This window comes from Ornithorhynchus anatinus, chromosome 6, assembly GCF_004115215.2.
Source record: "Ornithorhynchus anatinus isolate Pmale09 chromosome 6, mOrnAna1.pri.v4, whole genome shotgun sequence".
Taxonomy (NCBI): Eukaryota; Metazoa; Chordata; class Mammalia; order Monotremata; family Ornithorhynchidae; genus Ornithorhynchus; species Ornithorhynchus anatinus.
This window is the reverse complement of record NC_041733.1, coordinates 35839024-35864079: the sequence shown is the minus strand read 5'-3', so window position 1 is coordinate 35864079 and position 25056 is coordinate 35839024. Positions and strand designations below refer to the sequence as shown.

Here is a 25056-nt window from a genome sequence, read left to right as displayed (position 1 = left end):
GGGACTGTATCCAACCCGATTTTTTTTGTATCCACCCCAGTACTTAGTATGGTGCTGGCACATTGTAAATGCTAAACAAATACTGTAATTTTTAAAATTTATTATTTATTAATTGACAAGAAGCAGTATGGCCTAGTGGAAAGATCACGGGCCTGGGAGTCAAAGGACCTGGGTTGTGGTCCTGGTTCCGCCACTTTGCCAGCTCCTTGACCTTAGCAAGTCAATTTATGTGTGCCTCAGTTTCCTTATTTGTAATATGGGAATTCAGTATCTGTTCTCCCCTATACTTAGACTGTGAGCCCCATGTGGGACAAGGGACCATGTCCAACTTGATTGTCTTGTATGTAGCCCAGCACTTAACAGTGTTTGGCAACAAATACCATAATTATGATAATTTTTATGTAGACAAGAGAAACCCAGGAAGAAGTGGGTACAGAAGCACAGCTCAGGGGTCAGGGCGTTCTCAATGTACCTGTACCTGTACCTTGATCTCGTCTACCTTGCCGCCGACCTCTCCCCCACATCCTACCTCTGGCCTGGAACGCCGTCCCTCCTCATTTCAGACAGATAATCTCTCTCCCCCACTTCAAAACCTGACCGAAGGCAAATCTTCTCCAAGAAGCCTTCCCTGACTAACTCCTCCTCTCCTCTTCTCCTCCTCTCTTACGTGCTGCCTCATTCATCCTCCACCAGCACATATGTATAAATCTGCATTTATCTGTAATGTATTTATCTATCTATAGTAATGCCTGTCTCCCCCTCTAGGCCGTAAGCTCGTTGTGAGCAGTAATGTGCCTGTTTTTGAATTGTACTCTCCAAAGCGCTTAGTACATTGCTTTGCACAGAGGAAGTGCTGAATCAATACAGTTGAATGACTGAATGAATGGGGAAGGTTGGAGGCACCCTCCTCTCCCAACTGCATAAAAGGAATAGTAAGGAGCACATAGAAGGAGTCTAAAATAAGGTTCAACTGTACAAAGTGAAAATTAAAGTTAAAAAACCCTGTAATCCGTAAACCTGTACAGGTTTCGTTCCTTTCAAGTGTACAGGAAACCTGGTGTGCAGTGGAAGGTAAACTCTCCCGACTCACTTGGCTTCGAAGCCGCCATCTCTAAAGGCATGGGTTTGCATCCCCTTAGCCTATCGATGAGCGGCAGCACAGCCCCGCTTTCTTTTACGTGGAGGTGGCCGTTGACGGGAGACACGGGCAGCCCCTAGACGATTTCTCCAGTGACAGAATCCGATGAGCATACCGGGTAAAAAGCCTCGGCGGTCAGACCCACCGCTGTCCTGCCCTTCCCCTTTGTAGATGGAAGACCGGCCGGGGAGGGGGGGAACCGGTCAAGGCTGCGTAACGGAAATCTCCACTGCCGTTATCTCCCCGGAGGAGGTCACGGGGGGCTGGGGGGCAGCCGCTAGGTGGCACTGCTGCATCTTCTTCTGGGAGCAGCGCCCGTCCCAGGGTCAGAAGGGGCCCTTCCGACGGGCGGCCTCTGCAAATCTCCAAAACCTATCCTCTGGAAAGTACTCTATCTGGCGGCATTTTCCAAAATCCCCTCTGCCGTATGAAAGAATCCAGCCTCATCCCTTTCGCTTGGGCCCAGCAGAGCCCCATTACAGTAATCAAATGAACATCCGCCTCGGCAACCTCGCCGAAACCACCCGGAGAGAATATACGGTCCTTCCGGGAGAGACGGCTTCCGAAGCGACGGGCGTTAGGATTGCGTTCGAAAGATCCATCGCGACCGTGTGTAATTATATGACGCCGAATGCCGCCCGCCCTGTATTTCCAGCCACTTGAAAGAGCAGCCCACTCGGTAGCTCGTTCCAGTGCTCTCTTCCGTCCCCGTTCTCGATCCTCTATTGAAATTCTGTTTAGTAGGCGTAACTTGGCTGGGGTTCTGGCTCTGATCGTGATGACCCCGATCAGTCAGCGTTATTGGAATTTAGGATCAAGAAGGGAGGTTTCCGAACCTGAGCGTAGAGGGAAATGAAATGAGAGTATCTCCCACGGAAAGAAAATGTGGCTTGAGAGCCGGTAGCGAAGTGGACATAAGGTGAAGAAACAGATTGTCCGACACACTGCATTTACGTGACTCTTCGTGCACGATGCCTCCTCTTTAGCGCACGTTCAATGGAGATGTGCAGTTATTACCAGATATGCAGGCATTGAGGAAGAATAAGGTCAAAATGGGTGAAAAAGGAAATCGTGAGGTAATAAAAAGGTGAAAAGAAGGGTTTACGAGATTTTTTTAAATCTACAACAAAACCGGGCTGAAGGAGAAAAAAGAAAATGCAGAGTAGAGTGTGTTAAGAAAACTACTGAAAATATGAGCGCTGACAATAACTGGATTCACCGAATGGGAAATGAATATATACCGAGAACCGTAGATGTGGGGGACAAACTCAGCTGTTCTTTCAATGTGTCCCCAAAAGATCAGTCAGAGTTCCACATTCATGGTGTCTTTGTTTTTTAGTTGTTGTTTCGTTTTTTACAGTATTTAAGAGCTTACCATGTACCAGGCACTGTACTAAGCGCTGTACAAGCTAATTAGGTTGGACACCGACCATGTCCGAGATGGGGGTCACAGTCATAATCCCCATTTGACAGATGAGGGAAATGAGGCACAGAGAAGTGGAGTGACTTGCCTTAGGTCACCCAGCAGATAAGTGAAGGGGCCGGTGTGCGAACCCAGGTCCTTCTGACTCACAGACTGGTACTCTATCCATTCGGCCGGGCCGCTTCTCGTTTGCAATCATCTAATTCCTCTTCTTGGCAGTCATTCATTCAGTCGTATTTATTGAGTGCTTACTGTGTGCAGAGCACTGTACTAAGTGCTTGGCAAGTACATTTCAGCGGTAAAGAGAGACAATCCCTGCCCAAACTGGGCTTACAATCTAGAAGGGGAGAGAGAGACATCAAAACAAGTAAACAGGCATCAATATAAATAAATAGAATTACAGATATATAAATAAGTGCTGTGGGGCGGTGGGGGGGTGGGGAGAAGAGTAAAGGGAGTAAGTCGAGGTGACGCAGAAGGGAGGGGGAGCTGAGGAAAAGGGGGCTTAGTCTGGGAGGGCCTCTTGGAGGAGGTGAGCCTTCAGTAGGGCTTTGAAGCAGGGAGAGTGGCAGATTTGAGGAGGGAGAGTGTTCCAGGATGTGAAAAACAATCTTCACCCTGGAAGAAGTGAAACTTTTTCATTTAGAATACATTACTAAACTTAGAGCACAGTGAAGTCCTTATAGTAGAATGCAGTATTCTACCAATACAAGGGGGTTAAGAGTAAGTGAAAGTTTAGCATGAAATATTTGAGTAGAGTAGAATGTAGGTACATCAAGCTTAAAAGCAATTCATGTTAATTATAAATTTGTCATCTTGGGGGTGAGTCAATCAGTGGCATTTATTGAAGACTTCCTGTTTGCAGAGGACAGTACTAAGGACTCGGCAGGGTACAGTACAACAGAATTGGTAGAAATGTTCCCTGCTCACAAGGAGTTTCCCGGACGACAACCTCGGAGAGACACAACCGGTGGTATTGGAAGAGGTTCTAATCCTGGTGGATTAGAAATATTTTCATTCTCTAGCTTCTCGATCTCTTGATGTATCGGTGGCTTAAAATAAGGTGAAATTGCCTGGATTTACCACCCACAGTTGCTTTCCTCTGGTAGTGTTGGGGAAAGGGTCACAGAGTGGAAAGGACATAGGTTTAGGAATCATCGGACCTGGATTCTAATCCTACCTTTGTCATTTGCCTGCTGTGGGACCTTGGCCAAGTTACTTCACTTCTCTATTTCTCAGTTTTCTCATCTGTAAAATGAGGATTAAATGCCAATTCTCCCTCCTTCTTAGATTGTGAGCCCCGACTGTCTGACTTTTTCTGACCAGATTATCTCGTATCCACCCCTATTGCTTAATGCAGTGCTTGGCACATAGTAAGGGCCTAGCAAATACTATTAATACTCAGGCTAAGCTCTTGGGAAAGTCCAGTACACCCGAGTTAGTTGATGCGATCCTTGTCCTCCTGGAGTTGACAAGTCTATGGGCAAGCTATAGAGATATTTAGTGGAGGCAACACTGCCAAAATTGTCTTCCCTCTTGGCCCCTCAGGTCCAGGGCCGGTCAGGAACAAAGGCCCTGGCTGTTAGCCGAAGGTGGGATGAGGCAGGGATAATCGGTGGGCGTCGGTGGGTGGTTTGCCGGAGTGGGAGGTCACGTCTGATTTATTCCCTTGGATCACTAGGTTTCGAACATGACTGAGTTATGTGGCAAGTTCTGTTCCCAGAGGTTGTTTCTTGACGGTGCCATTGGCTGAATTTAGATCACACTGCATGAATGTGCTGTTTTAAGTATTGTTGGGAAAAATTCATTCTATCTTTTCCATTTCTGCCCTGAAGCATGTCAATAGAGGATGCAATCATAAAACTTTAAAAAATAAAAATAAAATACTTGGGATTCACAAACTGCCCACCTTCCAAAGGTCATATCCATTAATTTCTAAATCTTCCTTCAAACCTGGAAAGGTAAAATTGCCATCCGACACATATAATTATAGTAGTAATTGTTTTATCTGTTAGGTGCTTACTATATGCCAAGCCCTGTAATGAGTGCTGGGGTAGAGAGGGGATAGTCAGATCGGACACAGTCCCTGCCCCAGATGAGGCTCACAATATAAGCGGAGGACGACAGATATTTAATCTCCTTTTCTTATTTCTATAGAAGAGCAGACTGAGACACAGAGAAGTTAAGTGACTTACCCAGAGGCACTGAGGAAGCCAGTGGCAGAGCTGAGATTGGAACCCAAGTCCCCTCACTCCCTGGCCTCCGCTAAGTCACTCTGTACCATTCAGGGAATTGAAGGACCAGAATTTAATTGATGTATTCTTTTCAACACCGTGCTGCTGTTGCTAACAGTGAGAATGTACCCTTACCGGGGTTGAATCCCTAACACTCCTTGTTCAATGTTTAGAGACGTTTCCAAGCACTAAAACTCCAACATCTAGAACTCCCACTGTGCCCTCATCTTAGCATAGTGCTGAATCTGCTATTATAGTCTCAATCTAAAATTCGTACTGAACTCTGTTCAACCCTCCCGAAACTCTCATTGCACTCTGGTCAGTACACTGTCCACTTAGACCTTGCGTCCGGGATTCTTCTACAATGATGATGTCTACTCGGTCCCGATCGATTATTCTAGCCATGGCCTACTGGCTAAAGCCCAGGCCTGGGACTCAGAAGGACCTGGGTTCTAATTCCGATCCTGCCACTTGTCTGTCCTGTGATCTTGGGCAATCACTCAACTACTCTGTGCCTCGGTGACTTCATCTGTAAAATGAGGATTAAGACTGTGAGCCCCGTGTGGGACAGGGACTGTGTCCAACCATGATTAGCTTGCCCCATGCGGCACAGGGACTTTGTCCTACTTAATTAACGTGCACCTAACTCAGTGCTTAGGTCAGTGCTTAACAAATATACCCCCACCGAAAAAAAATTACCCCAACACCTAATATGGAGCCTGTCCTGTAGTACGCACTTAGAAATACCAAAAAGAAAAATTCCTACAGACTGCGAGGTGGTCACCAGGGAAGTACTTGGAATGGTAAAGCCATTTCTATTGGTATGCAGCCCAAGACACGTAGTTCTACCAACTACCTCTGATAGTGGCTGGTCCACTCCCAAATTGAAGTTTCAAAGCCATTTTCCAATGGTGCTACCTTGTACTGATCAGTGGGATATCGAGTTCAAAGAAGCAGCCTATCGGAAGTGATTTCTTTAATGTGTTCAAAGGTAAGGGAGAATTATGTAATGCTTGCCCGTGTGTGCTCTTGGTAGTAGAAGGATATGACAGCGTGTGAGAAGTTTAGGTTACAGCTTACTAGAGTCTTACAGACTCGTGATAATAGTTGCAGGTAAAGGTTTGCTTCTGTGTCTGCGTCTTGGAAGTCTCTTGTCTGGTTGGATCATTCACCTGCGTGATTCTGTCTCTTCATGTGCATGTGTTTCTGCGTATGTATAGACAAACGCGCTCCAAGGTATATTCCTGCTGCAACGTACATCCCCAGCCTTTGATTCCGGTTTTGTGCTTTGAAGTCAGTGGTAAGGAGTTTGTGTGACGCTGAGGTGGATGGGCAGCCAATGGAGGTTCTTGCGGGGGGGGAGATGTGAATTGAGCATTTTGATTGACGAGTGATTCGCACAGCAGAGTGAAGTCTGGATTGTAGCGGGTGAGACAGAAGGTCGGGAGGTCAGCGAGGAGGCAGATGCAGCAGTCAAGTGCTTGGATTAACATGGTGGCTGTTTGGATGGACAGATTTTAGTGATGTTGTGAAGGATTCGGGTGACAGATTGAATATGTGGGTGGAATGAGAGAGATGAGTCAAGGACAACGCCAAGGTAACGGACTTGTGAGGTAGCAAGGAGAGTGGTGTTATCTATAGTGACGGGAAAGACGGGGTGGACAGGGTTTGGGTGGGAGGATAAGGTGTTCAGTTTCGGACATGGAAAAGCACAGACCTGGATGTCAGGGGACTTGGATTCTAATCCCGGTATGGTATAGTGGATAGAGCAGGGGCCTCGGAGTCAGAAGGTCATGGGTTCTAATCCCGGCTCGGCCACTTGTCTGCTGTGTGACCTGGACAAATCACTTCAGTTCTCTGGGCCTAAGTCACCTCATCTGTCAAATGGGGGTTGAGACTGTGAGCCCCACGTGGAACAGGGAATGTGTCCAACCCAATTTGCTTGTATCCACCCCAGCGCTTAGTACAGTGCCTGGCACATAGTAAGTGCCTAACAAATACATAGTGAGTGCCTAACAAATACAATAATTAATATTATTATTCTCTGTGTCTCAGTTCCCTCCTCTGTAAAATGGGGATTAAATACTACTCCTTCCTAGTTAAACTGTGAGTCCCTTGTGGGACTGGGACTGTGTCCAACTTGATTATCTTGTATCTATCCCAGCACTTACTACAGTACTAAATGTGTCCAAAACAGAACTCCTCATCTTTGTCTTTCCCATCATTGTGGACAACACCATTACCGTCCCTGTCTCACCACCCCAAAACCTCGGTATCACCTTTGACTCATTGCTCTCTTATTCAACCATACATTCAATCTGTCCCCAAATCCAGTCAGTTCTACCTTCACACCATCGCTAAAATCTTCCCTTTCTTCTCCATCCAAAATGCTGCTACACCGATCCCCGAGCACCTGTCTTGCTGCGTCAGCCTCCTTGCTACTTCCTATGTCTTCCCCACTGCAGGTCATACTTGACTCTGCTGCCCGCATCATTTTTCTACCAAAAAAAGTTTAGTCCTCATCACTCCACTTCTCAAAATAATAATAATAATATTGGTATTTGTTAAGCGCTTACTATGTGCAGAGCACTGTTCTAAGCGCTGGGGTAGATACAAGGTAATCAGGTTGCCCCAAGTGAGGCTAACAGTTAATCCCCATTTTACAGATGAGGTAACTGAGGCACAGAGAAGTTAAGTGACTTGCCCAGAGTCACACAGCTGACAAGTGGCAGAGCGGGTATTCGAACCCATGATCTCCGACTCCCAAGTCCGGGCTCTTTCCACTGAGCCACGCTGCTCAAAAACCTCCAGTGACAGTCACTCTCCACACTTCTACACCTTCTTAAAATCCCATCTCATCTAAGAGGCCTTCCCCAACTAAGTCCTCCTTTCCCCTGCTCCCTCGCCATTCTGCGTCACCTGTGCACTGGATCTGTACCTTGTAAGCACTTTCTTGGTGGTATTTAAGCGTTTAATATGTGCCAGGCGCTGTACTAACTGCTGCAGTAGATACAAGATAATTAGCTTGGACACAGTCCCTGCCCCACATGTATCTAAGAGCCACCAGCAGCAGTGATGGATGGAATTGTTTATAAGGATGAAGACCAGAACTTGCTCATTTCCCGTGTACAGCTCTGACCTTTCCTAATCCTTTCTCCACCTCCAACAAATTCTGTGGTGGCCTGTCAGTGAGATCATATAGCTGGGGTAACAGCAGGGAGGGCAGTGTGTAATCCGGGCAACGCACCAGGACTATTGCAGCAAAATTCATTCATTCCTTCAATCCTATTTATTGAGCGTTTACAGAGTGCATAACGGGAAAGACAGGGGTGGGCACCAGTGGAGGGAGAGTGATACGGGGAATTCCCAGGGGCTGGAAAAGATTTTTAACTTGTACTTAAACCAGTGTTTAGAACAGTGCTCGACGCTTAGTAAGCGTGTGAAAAAAATCGTCATTATTATTATTCATTACACTATTTGGTCCCCAATCCTGCCGGTAAAACCAGAGATGAGTCTCTTGTTGGATTTTAAAATGTGACCCCTGTCCAATTTGGAGCGTGAGGAAAAGGGATTAACCTTATCGGTTCCCCTAAAGAAAGTCTTTGAGGCCAGGATGTGAATGATTTATCGACAACCTACTGGCGGGTACGAGGGGAGTGTCAGAGATGTAAAATCAAACTGTTCGTTTTTGCCAAAAGGACAGATCGGACCTTAGGTCAGATCATTTTTGCTCGTCCTCCTTTTCCGCTCAGCGGAAACCTGCAGAGGGAACCTGAGGTATTTTGGATAGCATCAAGATCATAAAAGTCAACATAAAGATTGATTTGGTGTGCTCTGCACTTCAGTGACCTGAAGGATGGAGTATGCAGCAAGGTGGTAAAATGTGCTGAGGGCACACGGTTTTGGGAGAAAGTCAATACCTAATGGGGGAGAGAGCACCATCCTCTTCTCAAAAGGAAACTGGAAGTCAGTGCAGATGGGTGACCTATGGTTTGCTGGGCAAAGAAAAGGGAGCCAGTAAAGCTAAGCAGAAAAAAAAAAACCACAAAGAAATGGCCCCTCTGTGGTTAGATGCCATATAAACACCCGATCGGATGCATCCTTGGAAGTTGTGAATAAAAGCCCAGCAACTTTTGGCAGGCAGTGGTGCTTATCAGCAGAAACACAAACCCATTCGGGTGTTCATGAATCACGTATTGAATATAAGTCAGGGAAATGCCTTCTGACAGTATAAAGGACTAGTGAGGAGAAGTGCGGCATTCTTTACGCCAGGCTCCTGCCTACAGCAAGAACAGCCACCGAAATTAAGAACGAGTAACCGGTGGCAACTTGAATGATGTATGAACCTCAGCATTTTAGACATCCAGAAGAAAGGCTAGGGAAGCTAGGGCATCAATCAATCATATTTATTGAGTTTTTTCAGTGTGCAGAGCACTGCATGGCCTAGTGGAAAGTGCACGGGCCTGGGAGTCAGAGAACCTAGGTTCCAATCCCAGCTCCACCACTTGTCTGTTACGTGACCCTGGACAAGTCACTTCAGTTCTCTGTGCCTCAGTTACATCATCCATAATGGGGATTAATACTATGAGCCCTGTGGGGGACAGGGACTGTGCCTGACCCAATTGTTTTGCATCTATCCCAGCGCTCAGTACAATGCCTGGTACATAGTAAGCGCTTAACAAATGCCACGGTTGTCATTATTATTATTATTGTTATTATTACGTGCCTGGGAGATTGCAGTTTGAGTTGGTAGACACATTCCTTTCACTCAAGAATATTACAGTCCAGAAGGGGAGACAGACATTAAAGTAAAGTACAGCTATAAATTAATAATGATGTGTGGCTGAGAGTAGGGCAGATATGTGATTATGTCTGCCAAATCTTTTGTACTGTACTTTCCCAAGTGCTTCGTATAGTGAGCACTCAATAAATACCATTGATTGATTGATTCTCTGCTTATTGGAAATACTGGTTTACCATCCATATTCCAAGATGTTTGACCGGCATTCACTGGAACTGGGAGGTTTATTTCCCAACCTCCATGTTCCATTTGGAATATAACTTCGAATCACAGGGCAGGGCTGGCCTACAGGAAAGGTAATGGAATTTCTGGTGTTGCTTAGTCTTAGGAAGGGAATTGTGTAAGAGAAACACCCAAATGACTCTCTAATGCCCAGAGCAAAGAATCCGGCTTTAGGAGTCAGAGGTCATGGGCTCTAATCCCGGCTCCACCACCTGTCAGCTGTGTGACTTTGGGCAAGTCATTTCACTTCTGTGCCTCATCTGTAAAATGGGGATGAAGACTGTGAGCCCTACGTGGGACAACCTGATTACCTTGTATCCACCCCAGTGCATAGAACAGTGCTCGGCACATAGTAAGCACTTAACAAATTCCACCATTATTATTATTATTATTATTACAAGATAATCCGAATGGACACATGGGGCTCACAGTCTCAGGGGGAGGGAGAACAGGTATTTGATCCCCATTTTACAGGTGAGAAAGTTGAGACACAGAAAAGTTGAGTGGCTTGCCCAAGGTCCCACAGCAGAAGAGTGGCAGAGTCAGGGTCAGAACCTTGGTCCCCTGATTCCCAGGCCCCCTTGCCACTAGCCTCTCCTGCCTTAGTGGGTGCGGGTGGCCTGACTGCCCCGCATTGGGGTTGATCCCTTAGGGGATTTTGGAGGGATTTGTTCCGCCTCAGTTTCCTCTTATTTTCTGAGGTCTCTCTCTATGGATCCCAGGAGAAATATCCAGTTGCCCTCTTCTTCCGTCACCTGTTTATAGCACTCTTCCTTCGGTAATTAGGTGAGACTCTCATCAGAACAATTCATTAGGTATAGCCTGCCGAACTGGAGGCGAAGCCTTTACTTAAAAGGCTTCTCCCCTCCACCTGGTACTCTTATAACCTCTAACTGACTCCTCCTCCAAAGCTGTCTAACGTGAAAGCTAAATTAAATCTTTTATTTGAAAGGTGTTATTTTCAGCATTCCTAACAAAAGCCAAAGTCTGTGGCTTCATAGGTAACCCCAGACAGCTTGTTAAAGCTATGCTGATTGCTCATTAGCTGAAAAAGTTGAAAAGTCAACACACAGTTTAAACACCTGTGCTTGAGTGTGAGGAAACTCTGACTCCTGACACAGCTAAAGTATGAATGTCCTGGAATGCCCTGCGCCTGACCGACCCTCTGTTTTTAAGCCCTGGATGGAAGAGCCCTAATTTGACCCCAAATAGTTGGCAAATGTCACAAAGAAATCAAAGGTGCAGCCTCCCAATCAGCTCAATAGGGCTAAGGACCAGCTGCTCTTAGAGTCAGTGAAGTCAGCATCTGCTAAAAGTCACACCAGCAGCCCAGATGGCATTGCTCAGTTGGCGCGGGTTTACCCAACTTGGACCAGTGGCGAAAAGTCTGAAGGTTAAAAAAAAGAAGTCCTTACTTTCTATGGTTTTCTCGCTTTATGTTCTGGTACGTCAGGCTTTAAATCATAACTCACTATTTTAACTCGATGGTTAAAAAAAGAAAACATTTTGAATCCCGGACACTTCAGAAAGGGCAATGCCAGATGACATTCCCAGGTCACGCCAATGACCCACTCATATTGGTATACCTTCCCTGTGCGGCAGCAGGATGCCTGGCAGAGACACGGGCAGCCCCACTGGCCGACAGCCGTCTTAACTTTTATCTCTGCAACACCCCATATTTTCCCCTCTGCATCCCTAACTTTCCCTCTAATAGCCCATTGTGGTTGTCAGTGTAGCCAAACCTGTCTTAAATCTGACGATCCACTTGGCCCCCAGAACTTCCTGTGGTAACCGAGTCCACGAGCGCACCCTTGGCGGGGTGAACCGTGCTTTTTTCGTTTTCGAACTATCCCCTTCAGGTTTCAGCGGGTGGCCGTTCGTCCTGGTGGTGTGAGGTCTGGTGAAAAACAATGCTCTAGAAAGACGGGCTTATATACCTACTTCAGAGATGTCCGTGCCCAATGAAAGGAGTGCATATGCTGTTATTTTTCTGGGCAGAGAGGTGGGGGTAGGTTGCCAGGTCCATGAGCTCGCTAGCCCATGAAGTGGATAAAATCACTAAGGAGGCCTTATTTTGCTTACCCCGTCCTAGACCCTGAAGGCTAAGTTTCTAGACTCGAAAGAGCACCAGGTCGAACACAACGGGGCCAATAACCAGTCCTCCCTCAAGTGGAGCATGGGCCTGGGAGTCAGAGAACCTTGCTAATCCCAGCCCTGCCACTTGTCTGCTGTGTGACTTAACTTCTCTGGTCCTCGTGTACCTCACCTGTAAATTGGGAATCAAGACAGCGAACCCTTCAACTGTAAGCCCACTGTGGGCAGGGAACATATCTACCAGTTGTTATATTTTACTCTCCCTAGTGCTCAGTACAGTGCTCGGCGTACAGTAAGTGCTCAGTAAATACTTCTGTTTGATGAGGGTAATGGGCTGTACGCAACCTGATCAGCTTAGCACAGTTAGCGCTTAGCACAGTTTCTGGCACATATGAAGTGCTAAACAGATCCTATTTTAAAAACGCGGACCCTATGCCGACAAGGCCGTCAGTGGTCCTGGGATTTGGAAAGCGAAAAAAGAAGTGGACCCCGGTGATTTGTGGGAGACGAGGAGGTAGCTCAGCGGCTTTTCTGTCTCCAACGTTCAGTTTGGTAGAGACGTAGATTCGAGACGCCTCTTTCCTCACCCACGGATTGATCGGTGACCTTCTTGGTCAGCTCCGAAGTAGTAGGAAGGCAAGTCTCTCTTCCCCACTATGGTTTTTGTTTCGGAAAGAAACTCAGAAATGATGCGGCAGTGTCAGCAGTACAAATATCTGCTCCGGGAACCAAGCTTGAAGAGCATCGCTTCCAAACATTTCTGTTTCAGTAAATCAGTTATGGTTGTGAGGTTTCTAAAATCAAAAGGGGGGGAAAAACCAGCAGACCACCAGAACAGAATGAGATTTTTCTAGGGAGTTTAGAGGCTCCTTCTAGGTTGCCAAGTAACAAAACCAGCTAAATTTCTAAAAGACCCACCAGATTCTCAAGTTCTATTTTCTCTTTTCCAAAAATTAGCTCACTGGAAAAGAGAATTTAGACATTTGGAGAACAGACACTCGCTCTCTGTAGCATTTAGAACTGTTGTTTAAAGCACTTTAGAATGTAGTGTGTAGGTGCTAGCATTCTCACTGCCTATCTTCCCTGCCGTGCATATGAAATTGTTCCATTTTTAAGAGGAAACAATTTCTTTTGGTGGGGGGCAGGGGGTGCGGAGGGAGAGTGGGATGGGAGGAAGGGGGTTAGAATGAAAGATAACCTAGTGAAAGAGAAAATATGCCAAAAAAAAAAAAAGATGTCCCTGGGGAGTTTACCAGCCTTTCTCAGGCTTCTCTATATCTTAGCACAAGGCACTCAGCACCCAAAATACGGTGGCTCCAATCAGGGGCCAAAAGAGTGAGTTTTGCTTGTGGGTGTGTAGATATTATTCAGGCACCTCTCCCAGCCACATTCAGAAGCACATAGTTATTTTCAAAACATATGTGCCATTGGCGATGACTTTTGACATCTGTAAAGCAGAAAATATTGTATATCCTTGCCACGTGCATACTGCGGCTTCATCCTTTATGCCTCCCTCTCAGACTCATGCATAATTTGGTCCCCGTTGGAGTTTCTTGCTGAAGCATTTTTAATGGATGATGTTCCTGATACATAAAGTCTCTGGTCCCGTTGTCCTTTGTAAGTTATTCTGAATCAATTCGACTTTTTAGAACTCCTTTCCAACCCGTGACGCTGTTGAGGAGATCATTGAGAACAGTGATATTGCCGGACACAGGCCAGAAGAACTCGACAGTGAAACATTTAACAGTTAAATGCTCAACAGTTAACATTGCTGCTAAATTATTCACACCCCTTCTCTCCCATCCCTGATTCTAAAAGTTTGGATTTTATACCATCTGTAAATACAACTCCAAGTCTGGGAGAGAACCGGGCTCGGGAGGGAAGATGAGGAGCTCAGTCTCGGTCATGTTGAGTTTTAGGTGGCGGGCCAACATCCAGGTGGAGACGTCCCGGAGGCGGGAGGATGACGCGAGCCTGAAGGGAGGGGGAGAGGACAGGGGCAGAGATGTAGATCTGCGTGTCATCTGCGTAGAGATGGTAGTCAAAGCCCTGACAGCGGATGAGTTCACCGAGGGAGTGAGTGCAAATGGAGAACAGACGAGAGCCAACAACTGACCCTTGAGGAACTCCAACAGTTAAAGGATGGGAGGGGGAGGAGGCGCCTGCGAAGGAGACCGAGAATGACCGGCCAGAGAGATGAGAGGAGAACCGGGAGAGGACGGAGTCCGTGAAGCCAAGTTGAGATAAGGTGTGGAGGAGGAGGGGATGGTCGACAGTGTCAAAGGCAGCAGAGAGGTCAAGGAGGATTAGAATGGAGTAGGATGGAGCAAGTCACCCACCTAACTTCTCTTTGCCCCAGTTTCACCGTGGGATTCAATACCTGCTCTTCCTCCTACTTTGACTGTGAGCTCCGTGTGGGACCTGATTATCTTGCAACCGCAGTGCTTAGCACAGTGCTTGGCTCATACCACTTAACAACTACCACCTTTATTATTGTGCTGATTTGCAGTTTTGCTCACATTCTGGTACCTCATACGGTTATCTTCTGGTTTCCATATTACATTAAGTACACTTTGAGGAAATCCTAATTGCACTCCTCCAGGAGGCCTTCCCTGACTAAACCCTCATCTCCCCCGTCCGCCCTCCTTTCTGCCTCGCCTGTGAACTTCCTTCTGTGCCTTCTGAGCACCTGACATCCACCTCACCCTCGGCCAAGAGCGTGATGTGTACCTATCCGTTAGTGGTGTTCATTGTGAGGTTACTGTGGGCCGAGTGTTGCACCCTGTTATTTCCCCTATCTGTAATTTATTTTAATGACTGTCTTTCACCCCCCGCTGCTCCCTTCGTCCAACCCTGTTCGCGAGACCCGCTCGAGAATCCGAGTCATTTTAGTAAAGAGCCTCCTCTCTGTTAGGAAATCATCGGATAATTACAGCTAACAAAAACAGTTCATTTCCAAGTGTAGATCTGGTCCAAGTCAAGTACATTCAAGGGAGCCTGGAGCGGAAATGCATCGAAAGGCCAAACCGCCGTAAAGAAATACTCAGAAGCAGCTGATAGGGGAAATTAGCGTATGCTTATTTTTACAGTGATAGCGGAGTTAATCCGGAGAGGAACAGTGGAGAGAACCTGTGATTGGTACAGTGTACTGTTGCCCGGCTTGGCGCTTTAATAGGTTTCTCATCATAATGGCCATTGGCCGCTCACATCTGCTGCTGCGGAGTAGTAATAGCTGATCAAACTATGACAAGAGTTCATTATTGAGCAGGCCTGCAGGTCTCCCGAAGTTAAATTAGTTTTTAAATGTGCATTTATTGCTTCTATCTCGCTGATCTGGTACGGCGATTCTGCCGTGCTGCATTTTGAATTAAAAAAAGAAAAGACTTATGTCAACCCTGAGTTTTGTTAGGTGCCACTGTTAAGTATATTTGTAGCCTCCTCTATCCCTTGCCTGGGTCTCATCATAAACATGACCTCTACGTTTTATGAAGTTGCCTAATCAGAACCCTCTGTCGTATACACATTTAGAAAGAGCAGTGTGCTTGGGAGTCAGAGGTCATGGGTTCAAATCCCGGCTGTGTGACTTTGGGCAAGTCACTTAACTTCTCTGTGCCTAAGTCACCTCATCTGTAAAATGAGACTGTGAGCTACATGTGGGACAACCTGATCCCCTTGTATCCTTTCCAGTGCTTAGAACAGTGCTTTGCACATAGTAAGCGCTTAACAAATGCCATCGTGAAGTAAGCCCGAGGACTTCTGAAGGAAAGCAATGGTGCATTGTGAACGGTTTATAACCAATCCCGAATCCAATGTGGATGTCGAGCTACTTCTTATGAGTGTAATCACCCCATTCGAATTCCGTTTGATAAATTGTGAACATTGTAGCTGAGTCACATTTTCACTTTTGAGAAGCAGAAGCGACTTACTGAGGCTAACAGGCCATAAAACCCACCACGATGAATTTTGAGTTTTGCAGCATCTGGATATAAATCCAGAAGTTACCTCACATATTTGAAGAATTGTATCCAGAGAAGCATAAATTATCCAAGTATCTGACAAGAGGCGCACACAGAGCAAAGCTGAGGTGGGTTAGAAATAGTTTGCTGTAAGTCTAGAGGCTAGGGAGAAAGCTCACGAGTAGTTTGCCTGTTTTGTTCAAAACAAATCTCGGTTCAGATCTTCTGAACGTTTCAAAGACATGTACCCAGGCTTTTCTTGGTAGGTATTTTCAACCTTGCATAATTTCTAGTCCTTTAAATGCTTTTTTAACATCATGAAACAAAATTACCGTCATCTTCAACCAGTGGAGCTCTAAAGCATGCACACACACACCCTGCACTCTTCTCACTGCACTGTTTTGCAGAGTCTTTGTTGAAATTCTTGATTCATCCCAACACCTGCATTTGAAGCCTCCCCTGCTAAAACGACCTCTTTCTTTAGGTTCATTTCGGGGAGACTAATAAAGTGGGCTTGAAGCCTAAGCTTCTATTTAATATCCCATAATAGAAGAACAAAGATTTAAGTAGCTGAAGCGTCGTGACCATTTTGCATCTTCGAGGAATTCTCCCAAAGGGCTTCTGATATAGATAGGGGAATGGCTTAGTGGATAGAGCCTGCACCTGTGTTGTCCATTCTGGGGGATGGGGCTCCTTGGCAGAGCCATGCTTCTAATGCATGAGGCCAAATTTTTTTTCCTTTAAGCCCATTATGGGCAGGGAATGTGTCTGCCAATTCGCTTGTATTGTACTCTCCAAAGCCCGTAGTACGGTGCTCTGCACATAATAAGCACTCAGTTAATATCGCCATTGACTGATTGATTATTCCCAGCTCTGCCAGTTGCTGTGTCTCCTTGGGTATGTCACTTGACTTCCCTGTGCCTCGGTTTCCTCAACTGTAAAATGGGGTTTCGATAACCACCTTCCCTCCTACTTTGACTGTGAGCCCCCTGTGGGATGGGGACCTAATTAATCTGTATCTACTCCAGTGCTTAGAACAGCATGGGCTTTAAAGCACTCAATCGCTTTGCCCCCTCCTACCTTTACTCGCTGTTTTCCTACTACAATCCAGCCTGCACACTTCTCCAACCTACTTACTGTACCTCGATCTCACTGCCGAGTTCTCTCCCATGCCCTGCCTCTGGCCTGGAATGCCCTCACTCTTCATGTCTGACAATTACATCTCCACCTATTGAAAACACTTCTCCTCCTAGAGGCCTTCCCGACCAAGCCCTTTTTTCCTTATCTTCCACTCCCTTCTGCTTTGCACTGACTTGCTCCCTGTATTTATCCCCTGCCCAGCCATTCAGCATTTACATACAAATTTGTAATTTATTGATACTGTACTGATAATTTACTAGGCTGTAAGTTTGTTATGGGCAGGGAAGGTGTCCGTTATACTGTTATATTGTACTCTCCCAAGTGTTAGTACAGTTCTCTGCACAAGTAAGCATTCAGTAAATATGACTGACATAATAAGCACTTAAATATAAAAAAGCCACTTAAATACCAAAGTTATCATTTTCATTATTCTAGATTCTTCATCCACGTTGCCACACTAAGTATTTTCTCTTCCCCGTCAACCTTCACCTCCTGATCCAAATGCCTTCTCTGTGTGTTCAGCTCTCTCCACTCTCTGAAATTAAGGAATAGATATGTTAATGTTAGTTAGGCTGCAGCTGGCCTCATTTCACTCAGGGGTCCTAACCCTACCCAGGGAGCTCGGCTCAGTCAGTCTATCAAATGGAATTTATTAAATGTTTACTGTGTCCAGAGCCCCGTCCTGAGTTCTTGGGGGAGAGCAGAGCCAGCGGACATGCTCCCCGCCCACAAGGAACTTAGAGTCTTAAAGCAAAAGAAAATGCCCGATTGTGAAGACTCTCTTCCTGGATACTTTTGGATGACGTAGCCGTTCACCAGCTTGGAGTTCTGGTGTTTTGGGGGCTCTGACAGCTCTCCGATTTTACATTTTAATATCTATAGGATCGTTGAGACTGTTGCTGTATTTATCACGGCAACAGTGGCTGGGACTCGCTGCTCTGCAGTGTCACGTCCTTTGGTCTGCCCGGAAATTGACTTAAGCTTGATACCGTTGGAGGAAATTCACCATGAGGGTACTGAAAAGGTGTCGGAAATCACGGTCACTCTGGCCGACAAGCAGGAGCACAGGAGATAGGAATGTCCAAAACGGTGACATTTCCGAACGTTCCATACCAAAATATTCTGGGGCAGACATCTGCTGTGCATCTACATCCTTCGGTTCCCGAAGCCCACAGATTTTCTAACAGAAAAGTCAAACGGCATCAGTCTCCGCCAGAATGAAAGGAAATGAATCCCAAAATTACCTTGGTGAAATTCCACCCACTTCCCACCCTCACTCCTCTCTAAGATGCCAGGGTTATTAATATTGTTTTTCCTTTCAGCTTCTTTGTGGAATCACCATGGCAATGTGTGAATGGTCAAAATCAAATGAAAAGAAGGCAGGGTTGATGATTCAGAAAAGCCTCCTGAAAGGAGACTATTTCTAATGCTGTTTTATTTTGGAGGAGGAGGAGGAGGAGGAGGAGGAGGAGGGAGGAGGAGGAGGAGGAGGAGGAGGAGGAGGGAGAGGAGGAGGAGGAGGAGGAGAGGAGGAGGAGGAGGGAGGAGGAGGAGGAGGAGGGAGGAGGAGGAGGGAGGAGGAGGAGGAGGAGGAGGAGAGGAGGAGGAGGAGGAGGAGGAGGAGGAGGAGGAGGAGGAGGAGGAGGAGGAGGAGGAGGAGGAGGAGGAGGAGGAGGAGGAGGGGGAGGAGGGAGGCAGGAGGAGGGGGAGGAGGAGGAGGAGGGGAGGGGGAGGAGGGGGGAGGGGGAGGAGGGGGGAGGAGGGGAGGAGGGGAGGAGGGGGAGGGGGGGAGGAGGGGGCGAGGAGGGGGGGAGGGGGGGGGAGGGGGGGAGGAGGAGGGGGGGGAGGGGGAGGGAGGAGGGGGGGGAGGAGGGGGGGGAGGAGGAGGAGGAGGAGGAGTTTTTTTCTTTCACCCCCGACTGCAATTTGCACATTCTGGCTCTCTGGCCCTGTCTCTACAATTCTCCTTGTTTCCAGCAGGAGGTGGTGTTTTGTCTTCTTGCAGTGTCATGCTGTGTGACAGGATCATGTACCTGCTGATCAATAGAATTTTTGTGGAATTTTTCTGAACACTCCACCAAGCATGTGGGCAACTGTGACCAAGATAGGATCGAATAAATTCACACATTCATTAAATTCAGAAATTTATTCACGCTGGGGAAAAAGCAATGGGCAAGGGAACATTTTATGGTGCACACCGTAGTAAAGGAAACTTAATTGGCATCTCTGTGCTGGGGTAGATATAAGTTAATCAGGTCTAATCGAGTCCCTGTCCCACATGGGGCTTGCAGTCTAGTGGGGAGAAGAGCATGCATGGAATCCCCATTACACAGGCTAGAAACCAATGCCTTGAGTTGATGCTCTGTGGTTGTTCATTCTTCTTCACCCAGGAATGTTTCACTTCCTTTGCAGATGACTTAAATGAGGAAGGAAGTGTTAGAGGCTTGACGGAAGAGCCAGTGGATTTTTGCGCCGGCAAAGCTTCACAGCGTTCAGTAGCGGTCGATCACAAGTCTCCGACTTGGAAGAGCGCAGCCGGACGAGAGACGATATACCGAGGCTCGGATGTGGGAGATCTTCTCACGGCCTTCGCTTATCAGATTTTCCCAGCTGAGTTGATTTTGTCTGTTTTCCAGACCGTGTGACGACGAGTACGGGCATCTACACGTGGACGAGTCCAGACTACGGGAAGCAGAGTGAAACCGTTTTAACGGGAAATGAAGCTATCACCTCCCAACTTTCGGGTAGGAATCCTAAGCCTTTGGACACTACCAGTGTATATGACTTCCAAATTTCATACATACTTTGGCTTTGAAAACCATTCCCCCAAATGCTGCGAGTATACTACACCAGTGATTGCTTCAGACAGCTGAAATAAGATGTAAGTCGAGCTACACACGTACATTACAAACAGCCATTTCCTCTCTTCCCCTGAGCCTTCCGGTAGCAATCAAGTTACCGTAGATAAGGTACCGAGCTCCTTTTTAACAATGCCTCCAAAACATAAGCTTTCCTTAGGTACAGGTAACCCATGCACTTTTAACAGACCTTTCAAAGATCTCTTGAAAAAGAATCAACTCCCAGGTAGTAAAGACCTCTTAAACTTCCCTTTTAACTGCATTTTTCGATGCTGATACTGAGGAGCTGAGTCAGGTATTATCAGAGACGGGATCAGGTCCCAAGAGGTAATTTGGTAAGATTTTTGGGTTGCCATGAAATGGGTCAGGGAAGGATTTTGTTCTGCGTAGGGAAGCTGGTACTGATTTAAAAACAAAGGTGCTATTTCATTCACTCTGGAAAACCTACTGCCTTTTTCCAGAATTGATTTCTCATAGGTGATTTTCCTCATGGCTAAACAAAAAAAAGCCTCCCTAGACTTCAAATGTTTAGTACGGTGCTGCAGACACAGCAAGAGGCTGATCGACTCCACTGAGTAACTCCAACAGCAGCTCCACTTTTACCTTCTCCAGGAGCGGATACTGGTGGGGTAGTCTATTCCACATTAGAAGCTGTTTAAGCCAGGTTACGCAACCACACTCAAAGTAACAATGGAAATCGAAATTATTTTTAAAATGCACAGTTGGCTGTGGGCTGAGGGAGAGATTTTTTTTATTGTTTTTTAATTTGCTTGGAGAAATTTGGAGTGCTGAATATCAATAATAATAAAAATGAATCGTAGTGCTTATTATGCACTTACTGTGTGTCAAGCACCGTTCTAAGCTTTGGGGTATGATATAAGTTAATCAGGTTGTGTCTAGTCCCACAGGGAGCTCACATTCTAAGAAGGAGAGAGTAGAATTTCATCTCCGTTTTACAGATGAGGAAAGCGAGGCCCACAAAAGTCAAATGACTTGCCGGAGATCACACACAAGACCAGTGGCAGAGCAAAGATTCAAACCCAGGTCCTTCCTCTGGCTCTCAGCTTCCATGTTGTTCTTTTTCTAATCCCAATCACAGAGAAAAAATGTTTGAGGTGTAGATTTGGGGTCAGTTCACCTTTGTCTAAACTAATTTCTTCTGAATCACGAGAGAAAGCGGGAGTTTCTGCTAAAATCTTTGGGGTGGTGCAGAGGATGATGTAATCATTAAAAAAGGGACCTACGGGAATGTAACTCTCAATCGATTTGAAGTGGAAGAGAATGGGGAGGCTGTTTCTCACCAGGCAAGCAGAAATGGTAGCTCAGGACGATGAAGCCAGCCACTCCCTTTACCAAGACTAAGAACCTCTAGACGAGGCCTCGACCGGTGAGCCGGACTGCAAAATGAGGACATTTAGCCGCCACTTAAGAAGAGCAAAGGGATCGTGATAACCAAACTTCCCAGGGCGGATGCTAATAAAAATGATCCATTTGTTTCTGAGTGCCAGAGCTCCGGTAAACTGCACGGAGCAGCAGGGCCTCCGAGCTTGGGAGCTGCGTCTCATTTCCGGTGACGGGTATTTGTCTGTGTAGCTTAAAAATGCCACTTCGAGGCATAAAAGGTCTTCATTAGGCCTGGAAAGCCCAGCTCCAATCCTGTCAGGGGCTGAATTGCCTTTTTTTTGGGGGGGCATCAGGTCTCCCAGCCCTTTTTTTTAATTCTTCTATCAATAGACCAGCAAGGCCTCATGTAAAAAAAAAAAAAACCTGGGCCCGGGAGCCAAGGGAGCCAGCTTCTAATGCTGGTGCCACCATCTGCCTGTGTGACCTTGGTCAAGTCACTTCACTTCTCGGTATCTCAGTTGTACAGAGGTGACTCTCTCCTGAGACATGGACTATGTCCACCCTGATGATCTTCGGTCTATCCCAATGCTTAGTACAGTGCCTGGCACATAGGAAGCACATAACAAATGTCATTGAAAAAAGATAAATCTAGTATACTTTAAACAACGATGAGCCTGTTTTCAAAAGAATCGATTCTAATCGCACTTCTGCATCCTTGAGATTTGTTGGCTGTTAGGTGCCAAATGGAACTAAAGTTTCAGAAAAAAAAATCAGTGGACCGGCTATAAATGTAAGAACTCGATTCATTTTTTTTAAAAGGAGAAATTGTGGGTGATGCCATGTTAAAAAAAGAATCTTAGAAATAACTTGACGAAATGACTTAGTCTTCTGTACCGTACGAATGCTATGTACCTCCAGGGCGGGCCGCCTCTGATACTCATTTTCTATTAGAAGACTGCTTCAGAGAGAATCAGAGGCTTTACAAAAGTTCTACTGACGATTTACTCAAATTCACAGACTGGGACAAACGATCCGAGAGGAAAACTAATTTCTCTGCAGTGGGGTATAGAGATCGTGGAGAGGAATAGGTTTTTAATCTTCATACGTTAAGATACCGACTAACTGCATAATGGCCTTCATCTCAGCGTATTAAAAAGGAGAACCTACGTGGAAGAAAAGGAAGAAGTGGGCCTGGGAGATATACGAGAGGAGAGGGAGGAAGGCCCGGGGACTCTGGGCCCAGGCCGGGACAGTCAGTCATGCACCGAGCAGACCTCACCTGGAAAAGGGGCCGCCGCACTGATCCATCAAGGCAGTTGGCTTCGTGGCAGAGCCAGAGCTTGGGAATCAGAGGACCTGCGATCTAATCCCGACTCCACCACTTGTCTGACCCTGGGCCAGTCACTTGTCTGGCCCGGGAACTCATCTGGAAAATGGGGATTAAAAGTATGAGACCCAAGTGGGACAACCTGATTACCCTGATCTACCTTGGCGCTTAGAACACTGCTTGGCGCATATGTGTATCCCTGTTTACATTATGAGCCGATGGACAAACCGGGGCCAACGTCTACATGCCTTCCTGCGGGCATTTAGTGGGAGGCTCGGCATAATGAGGCTGATTAACTTGTACCTACCCCAGGGCTCACAACGGTGCTGGACATGAGGTTACTTCAGCGCTTAACAAACACTGTAATAATTATTATTCTATTTATCGTGATTAAGTTGTCTTGTTTTTGTCCATCTCCCCCCAATTAGTGTGTGTGAGCCCGTCAATGGGCAGGGACTGTCTCTCTATCTGTTGCCAAATTGTACATTCCAAGCGCTCAACACAGTGCTCTGCACATAGCGTTCAATAAATACTATTGAATGAATGAATGATTATTATTAGTTTTGTTTTAGTTGTTTGTGGTGGTGGTAGTGTTTTATTTCTTCTAATGGATTCTAAGGCCTTACCTTTGATGAGAATCCCAAGCTAGATCAAGAGGACCGTAAGGACATGTGGAGGAGGGGGATGATCACAAGCCATAGGCGATTTCAGAAGACCCTTACCATGTCTGAATGTCTCCAGCACACTGCAGTGCAAATGTTGATGCTGTTCTCCCTCAGAACTTCATTCTCCAGAAGAAACTGGTGTTCTCTTTTTCCCCAGTGCTCTCCTGCAAAGAGAAACACCAGAAACACTTATTCTCTCTATCCAAGTCAACATCGGTCCTCGGTTTTTAATGCATTTTCCAAATTCAGGAGCAGTTCAGTAGGCAGGTTGTGTGGCTTGACTGTGTTCCTGGGGCAGCGGAAGCCAGTGGCGGGAGAGACTGACAAGGATGGGCTTTGGTTCCAAACCGGTCTGCCTCCGACCTGATTAACTTGTACCTGAGGCCAGCACTCAGACAGTGCTTGCTGCATAGGAAGCACTAAACAAAAACCATTAAAAAAAAAAAAAAAAAAAAACCCAACCCGATCCAAGTGTCTGCCAGTGGAGGTTTGCTACACCGGAGGCGGGGGAAGTCCACCGACCGGTGAGCCTCCAGTTCAGTAAAAATGAAATACTGGGGGAGGGGAGGGGAAGTGTGAGTGTGTGTGCCAGGCTTTACCCAACCTGTCAAGCCTGCTTTCGCTAGCAAGTGGCACAAGATTGCTTACCACGTGTCCTCTGTCCCTTTACAATAGATCCCAAGAGTTGTGCTTGTGAAAACACTGTGTGGTGTTTGGGGAGGCCCACCAACCAGACTACTCTCCTGAAGGGGCTGGGGAAGCCAGGGAAGAGGCAAATGTTCTATCAGGGTTGGAGAGGTCCCTCCCGTTCCCGAGGTCCGGGCTATTAAATCCACAGAATGCCTTCTCACTTTATAAATAAGTAATTTACTAATCAACACTATGCTTCCCTCGATAATAGGAACTCGCTTCCATTTGCATATATCACTTAGTGCACCTGTCATGAAAGAACAAAGGAAAAACGCTGATTACTTATCAAAACATCCGCACCACAGGCATCAGGGGCTTCTGACTATTCATCTTGCATCCTCAGGCAGAGCAGCACAAGGGCAGGGGAGGGTCAGATTGGCCACATTTTAGCAGAAGAGCCAAGGGGGTGTTGTGGATTTGAGTGGAGGTCGGTGAAGCGGGGCTTCCCCCGGCTGGGCCTCTCTCCGGTTCTCCTGCTGCCACGTCAATCAATCAGTGGTGTTTATTGAGCTCATTTACTATATGCGGAGCACCGTAGGAACCGTTCGGTCAAGCACAATACAATAGAATTAGCAGACACGCTTCCTGCCCTCAACCAACTTAGAGTCTCCAGCCTCCCCTAAGTTAACCTCTCCCAGTCACTCGGACTCCCACCATGGCTAGTTGACGAGCTTGCTCGTTACATGACAGGGAGCCAGGAAAATCCTCAACCATATAAACTCCAAATCAGTGACTGGGTAGTTCCCTTTTACGGGAGTATTATGCCGTAGTGCCGAAGGAATCCCAAAAGACCACCTGAACCTAGCTTGGCCTTCAGACAAGTACAGCAAACTGCATGCGATACGAAGACTCTTCTAAGTCTCGGGAGTTTGAATTATAAGCGTGTATCTTCACGCACGCACGTGGAGCTACGAGGAACAAAGCATCAACTCTTGGGGTTGGTGCTAGTTATTCTAATCTAGGAACGAAGGCATTTATTTGATGCCTTCTTTTAAAATGAGTCACCTTAAACCTATTATTCTGGCATTCGGAGCCTTGTTGGATATCGACAGCATACTGCCCCCTCCCTCTCAGGCCCCTGGAACGATAAAGAAATCACAAACGATGTGGACAGGAGCTAGTCAGAATGCCACCCTGCCTATTTCACAAACGATGGGGACAGGA

General features: G+C 46.6%; 2 long non-coding RNA genes across 6 annotated transcripts in view; one reads left to right on the top strand and one right to left on the bottom strand.

Annotated features, from left to right (window-relative positions):
* LOC114812937 overlaps window positions 1-22626 on the top strand; it is a 138615-nt gene extending 115989 nt beyond the window's left edge. For all 4 annotated transcript variants that reach the window (XR_003760547.2, XR_003760546.2, XR_003760548.2 and 1 more), the window contains 2 exons: window positions 19645-19752; window positions 22356-22626. This is a non-coding gene — a long non-coding RNA (uncharacterized LOC114812937). The remainder of the gene's footprint in view (window positions 1-19644; window positions 19753-22355) is intronic.
* The window catches only part of LOC114812936, a 115032-nt gene continuing 109115 nt past the window's right edge, over window positions 19140-25056 (bottom strand). For both annotated transcript variants that reach the window (XR_003760543.2, XR_003760545.2), the window contains 2 exons: window positions 23260-23366; window positions 19140-19690 (listed from right to left, as the gene is read on the bottom strand). This is a non-coding gene — a long non-coding RNA (uncharacterized LOC114812936). The remainder of the gene's footprint in view (window positions 19691-23259; window positions 23367-25056) is intronic.